Raw genomic sequence first — 7,209 nt, 5'->3', positions numbered from 1 at the left:
TCCAACAGGTACACCTTTGGAAGGAAAATGACATGCACATAGTTTGTGACCAGATAAGTCTGAGGTATTGGACTGTTTCATAACATACATAATATTATGAAGATGCCACATTTGGAGTTAGAAATGAGTGACAACTATCCACAAGACATACATTTCAAAAAATCCTTTTCAGAGCCTTAGTAGAAATTATACAACAGTTGTCACTGTTATAGACAGTGAACACAAGTGAATAGTCCACCAGGCTCAGTTCATGCACACAATTTCAGACTGTCCCCCTGGAAGACTTTCATACTATTGCACTCTATCATTCACACAAATCATTACAAATGAAAACAGCGAGCAGAGAAAAGTTCACACCTAAGGAACTCTTTCACCTATGCGCATTTTGTCTGACCACTCACAATGTGAAGTTGCCATGAATGACAAAGTAATGGTCTGGAAAAGCTGTAGAATTATACACTGAAGCATTAAGCCATGAGTACAGTACAGTGTGGTTATAGCTCACATTGAGCAACATATCTGATGATATTTGATGAAAAAATTAGGCAGATGCTACTTGATTTATAAATTAATGTTTAGCAGCTCATGTACACAGACAAACACACACAAAAACACCCACAAGAAACGCACACGCGCACACACACAGCTTGTGATAGGCTTGTGATAGTCGCAGAGTGACTGAGGCTTGTGATAGTCACAGAGTGACTATCACAAGCCTCAGAGGAAGAGTGAAACATTAAAGACATGCAATGTGAGAGTGATCCTTCTCAATATTTAATCAAGATACATTTCAATTCTAACCCAAATGTATAATCAGGGCAATTGGGGATTGAATGAATTGGTGTTTAAGTGTGCACATTATTAGTTGGCCTGATTGTGTGTGTGTGTGTGTGTCTGTGTGTCTGTTTTCTAGTGCTTTTTCTGTTGGTGAGAGCTGATTTAGATTCTCAAAGTGAAGATATTTTTGCAAACTGAGAGCAATATTGAGGGTGAGAACACAGTTTATATCCACACAGTTTAAATATACAATCATGATTGTGTTATGTTTACTGAGCTTCTACACAAGGGGTTTTGTCACAAGGCTTGAGTTAGCAACAGGCTGTCCATTGCTTTTTAAAATGGCAAAATAGCGTGACAAAGGCCGACAACACACTCAACACAAAAGTTTGAAATGTCATGTTCTAATGTTCTACTAGCATATTTTGTGCTCAAAACTTACAGCATTTAAATATGACTATAACCATATCAGATGAACCTGCAAATTATTTTCTTGTGAATGGTTTGTGTGCTTAAATTTAAATAAATAAATAAATAAATAAATTAGAGAAATGTATATAACAATTCCCCGTCCCAAGTTAATTTAAATTGACTGGCATGTAAGGCGGATGTCGAAAAAGCCAAAATATATTAGCCATTTTGTCTTAGATATGACTGATAAATAAAACAGGTTAGTTGTGGATCAACAAATTGATCAGGCCACTGATCATTTACACTTGTGCCTGCATACTGATAAATCAGTGGGACCTCAAATTAGGGTCCTTTTATTCTTTCTGTGCATATTAACATGAACACATAGGCTGTTGATGGCTGTTGAGCATCAGCTATGTTGAAGCCTTTTACGGCAATGAGCATTGTAGGATGACACTGTACATAGGACACAAAATCATGGGAAGTGAGCTGCATATTTGTGACTTTTGACAAGCAGGCCATGGCTACATTAGACATGTTTGTGCATGCTAGCAGAGATCAGTGACACACCACAAAACTCTGCCTCTCTCTCTCTCTCTCTCTCACACACACACACACTCACAGCACACACATTCCCTCCCTGCCTAGATCTGTGTATGTGCGTGCAAACGTGTGGGTGTGTGCATGTGTGTATGATAAACCCCACTGGTGGAGTAACAGTAGACTGGCAGTATTCCCAGACTGGGTTGCATTAGACATGCACACTAGCAAAGCTCTTCAGGTCGATGTTCTGGCTCTCTAGCACTGAAACTCTCGGGCATGACTAACCTAGAATACTTTGGAAACAGCAAAACAAAATCAAGGCTCTGCTCAATGTTTCAATAAAACAACTGGAAAAACGGAATTTTATTTATTCCACCGTGTGCTGTTAGTATGCATTTGCCCATCTGTCCCCTGCAACTCGTGGGTGTGCATGCATCATCTATGTGTGAGTGCGTGTTTAAGCAGGATACCAACATTGACTGTTCACTTATCATATTACCATCTGCATTATTTAAAGCTTTGATAACAAGTCTTATGCTGGGGAGACACTGTAGACACAGAAAGGAAAGAGGAGGTGGTGGGTTGGAGGCATGAGCCATTATATGAATAAAGACGGTAACTCTGTTAAAATACAATGAAACAGAAACACAGTTGTTCTCGGACCAGTGGCTGTGGATTTGGGTAATGGGGCTGTGTATTTTCTGGGCTGTGAGCTGCAGGCTGTTTGTTTTAGGGTTTCTTCATTAACAGATATGAAGGCGATGCTGAGAAGAACACTGAGAAACGTTGGGTTATCAAAATACTGAGACAGTGAGCTCACTCACACAGCAGTGAGGTCACTTGCCAGAGTGTGGCAGCCTGACCAATCATCAGTCAGCCTATTATCATGGTATGCAGTGTTGCTATGAGTAACAGCGGCAAGCAGTGCCTCACAGATCCCTAATGATGGCTCAGGCACTGAGATGCTACCTCTTGGCCTATTCTATTCTTAATCTTTTTGATTCTGTCTTCAGCCCTCCCTCCAACAGCCCTGCTCTTATTTAAGCAGCTCTCCGTCTGTTAGATTTCAATCATAAACAACAAAATGGATGAAATTCAAAGTTTCAAGATTGTTCCAGTCTGGTTTTTTTTCCTTTTGCCCAGCCATTTTTCCCTCCTCCTCTTGTTTACTGTCCCCTGCAGCAGTGTTTTCTGACTCTTCCCTGTGGCAGGTGAGTGTAAACAAACTGGAGGACTGAAGCAATGTTAATTAACCAATCATTAACGAGTCGAGGCATACCCCAGAGATCTAAGCTGTTGCCCACCCACCTGCATCTCACCATTTCACTAACTGGACTGTTAATGACTAATCAGAGGCAAGAGCGATTAGATCGCCTCCTAACGAGAAGGATTTATGATTGCAAGAGTCCATTATGCACATATGGCTGAGGCCCTTACAGTGATAACAGAGACTAAGCTCAAGGCAAGTGCTAAGAGATGGTTCTTTACTTCAGTAAAATATTCTACTTGTTGAAGGCTGATTCATTAATATAGATGTTGGAATGTGTAAACAGCATTTTACTGTTGTAGCTGCTTGAAATATTATAGCTATATTATGTTGACAGGAAATAAAAAGGATTGGTTGCACGAATTTCAACTTTTGGATTTTTTAAAAATATAAAATGGTATATTCTCGATTGGCCTCGAGCACTAGGTTTAATTAAACCACTTGAGATGTTTGTAGTGGGAATGTCTCTTCAGTTGAACTGCTATCAACTATCAGACAAACGTGAGACTTGATTTTGAAGCAAGCATAAGGATACGTTGATTGCAGTTTCTAATTGATGTGTCTGTTATATTGAAAAAATGTTGATGCAATGTAAATGCTTGTAATTGACAGTAACCAGTCCAAGCCTAAGTATGATAGCCGTCTAGCCGTTAAGGTTTTTGCAGGAGATGATTGTTTGGCTGAATACAGAAAGACGTCTGGTCACTTAAATCACGGGACATAAAACTGCTAGCATTTAACCAGAATCACAATATTTCTCCAGTTCAAACCAAATTTCTTTTGTTGTATAAGATTAACCACAGACAGGACTCAGGATGTAAGTCCTGATCTCTGGTGTTTCAGCCCTGCACTTTTTAGCACCCTCCATCCGCTCAAGCCACCTCCCTGTGACGCTGGTGCAGTTAAAAAAATATAGAGGTTCATTCACACAAATACTAAAGGGTGCCTGTGAACTTTGAGGCAGTAATCACTTTTGTCAGCACAAAGCAAGCAGGAGAACCATTTGTGATTATATAAGGTTAATTTCTCTGAGAAGGGATCATTATTGCTTTTTCATACATGAGCTTACAAGCCAAAATTTTGGGAACAGTAGTTGGATCTCTAAAAATGCTTAGCATTTAATCTTCAAGGCTTTTTCATGTAACATCTAAATGAACTTGAATTATTGAATGTGGTGTGATTTTTGAAAAGAATTGCATCTCCCTCTGAAGCCGACTGTTACTTCAAGGCCAAAATTGCACTGAAGCAGAGTATGGTCTTAGTTACTTTTCACCAGTGTCTCACAGGGGATGGCAGAAGGAGTTGGCAATAATAGTGAATGCGTTTTCCAAACAGAAGAATGGCCCGACTCTGTGAGTCTATTCTCTTCGCCTCTCCTATCTTTGTGTATGAATGCTTACGGAGAGGAAACGATAGATGCAGACATTCCACAACCCATATTCACCCTCACTCTATCTTGTTGCCATGGGAACCAAAGCAGACGGGAGACAGGTTCATATCGGCCTCCCTCAGGTCTCACAGTCACAGTCTCCTTCCCTCTCTCCCGCTCTCCCTCTCTGTGTGCTGTCAGAGCTGGCTGCTCCTGTGTGGGCCACTGATACTCGCTGATTAAAGGAAGTTATAATTTGATTTTCTCAGCAGGCGCCGTTTAATAGAGCAGTTTAACTAAAGCTGTGCCATCCCCAGGGCTTATAGAAGGAGAGGGAGAGAAAGAAAGAGGGCGATATATGGAGAGAGAGTGGGTAAGAGGGAGAGGGAGAGTCATGCTAATCCCAAACACTGAGCGAAACCCCACCACAAAACTCTCCCACTCTCCCGCTCTAATTCTGTTTGCCTATTTTATCATCTCTCCCTCTCTCCCCTCCATCTCTGTTTCTCTTGCTCTTCCTCCGCCTATTAATCTGTGCTTCCCTCTCCTCCCCCTCCTCCCTCATTCCTTCCTCTCTCATTTTAGTGAGGCAAACATGGGAGGGCTGGCTTCTCTGTGTACAAGCTGGCTGTATTACTGGCCCATTGTGATAATAGCATTTAATTATCCTCTCAGCTAAAAATCAGCCCCATCACTCTGCTTCTTTTACCCTGCTTTACTTCCAGTCCCACTCCACTCCCTCCCTCCCTCTTTGCCTCCCTTCCCCTCCTCTCCCACCACCCGTCTGTGGTGTGTCTAATACTTCCCCTACCGCCCTCTCCCCCCCTCCATGCTTCTGTCTTCTTCTCTACCCTGCCACCACCACCGCTCCCCCGCCCTGTTCTCCAGCTATTTCAGACCCATTTAGCGGGATAAGCATCTTGAGACAGACAGAGTGGTTTTTGCTCTCTTTCAGAGAGAAGCGAGGAGAGGATATGGAGACTGGCATCCTAGTGCCCGCCTCAGAATACCAAACAGGGGCCCGGGCATCTTAATATGCAGTGTGGGACAGAGGCTGAGATCAAAGACAGGCACAGACAGACAGAGAGATGGGTTGTGGGAGGGTGCATTGAGAGGTGGTGGGTGGTGTATACTGTGTGTTGTTGGGGGTGTGGGGGGGGGGGGGGTTACAGAGACAGGGAGAGGAGGCGAGAGGCAGAGATGGAGAGCGATGGAGGTGAGAAAGGGAGGGAGTCATTTCTCCTCATCTGAGCATCCTTTCCCTCACATCATCGTTTCTTCTCTGCTCTCCTGCGTCACTCCCTTGACCCCAAGAAAAATCGACAACTTAATTACCACAGTGTGCAAATCTGCATGGCCAAGCCAGAGCTGGGTTTTTGTTTTTTTTTTTCCTTCTTGCTCAACTGTGGGGATGCAGGAGAGAGCGGGCATGTCTCTCTCTGTTTCAGTCTCACACATACATACATAGGTTTTGTTTGTACACTGTGTGGGGTTGGGGGGGGGTGGGTGGGATGGAGTGGTGGGGGTTGGATGGTGGCTCTGCCTCTGCCACCTACCCAGTCCGTCTATCTCCTCAGTCAATTAAGATCGTGAGTAGCTGTCCCTGAAGCAGTGTAGACAGGCTAAATGAAAAGGCAGTGGATGTGAAATATGAATCATTAGAATACTGCAAGGACGGGGCTGGGGGGGGGGGTCTGTTAGGGAGATAAGGAGGAAGAAGGAATGGAGGAGAAAGGGAGAGGAAGAATGAGAGAGCAGATAATAAAAGATTAACGTCACGCCTCTCAGAGTGGTGGAATTTCAAAACCCTCCAGATCAAATTATTTATCCCTGTCTATAAAGGCAGAGGAAGAGAGGGGGAGAGAGGAAGATCAGGGAGAGGGGGGTGTGGAGGGGTGAGGGATAGGGGTATGGCAGAGGGGAAGAGGGAAAAACGAGTGAGGAGAGGTGGAAATGGAGTAGAAGGAAGGAATGGCGCGAAGACCTCTCTCACTCTCTTTGATGACAGTGCTGACAGCGAAACAAATGCTCCGTTTGAATGTGTGTGTGTGTGTGTGTGTGTGTGTGTGTTGGGTTCAAGACAGAAAGAGAGAGAGAGGGAGAGAGAAAGTGCCGGCAGATGTCTGCATTCACTCTGTGGGAGGCTCAAGGCTGTTTGCCGAGGACGGAAAGACAAGAGAGGAGAAAGAGAAAAAGAAAGGGAGACGGAGGGAGACAGGGAGGGAGGGATTAAATGAAACCTGTTTCCCTTTGATTCTTCGCTAATTTGCAGCGAGATGAGGAGCACATAGAAAACAAACCACCTACGCAGCAAAGCACACACGCGCACACCACTTGCTCAAGTCTCAATGGAGTTCACTCGGGCATGCTGACACACACACGCACACATTCATCTGTAGTTCACTGCCTCACCAGTGACATTGACATTTCTCTATATGGACGGCGTAACCCCTGCTTGACTTCAGCTCTCCTCTATTTTTAATTCCCCCCCTCCCAATCTTCCGCTCTCAGCTCTATTTTTCACAATCATCTTTTCTTTTTTTATTTGCTGTAGCGAAATCACTATAGCACCAACACTTCAGAATACCAGTGGACCGTCTTCCTCAGACACACGTTGGCTAAACACTCGTGCGCGCGCACAAGCACGCACAAACACAGGCGCAAAGTCCTTCCTCATTAGCCCTGATTCCCCCTGAGTGACATATTTAACAAAAGGATGCAGCCTCTGCCGCCATGGCAACAGCCTCCTCCATCTCTATGCGGTGCTTCAGACTGTTTACATGATGGGATCTCACTCTTTTCTTCCCTCTCACTCCATCTCTCTCCCTCAGTTTCCTGTGCT

Source organism: Echeneis naucrates, chromosome 21 (genome assembly GCF_900963305.1).
Source record: "Echeneis naucrates chromosome 21, fEcheNa1.1, whole genome shotgun sequence".
Taxonomy (NCBI): domain Eukaryota; kingdom Metazoa; phylum Chordata; class Actinopteri; order Carangiformes; family Echeneidae; genus Echeneis; species Echeneis naucrates.
Note: the sequence above shows the minus strand (reverse complement) of the source record.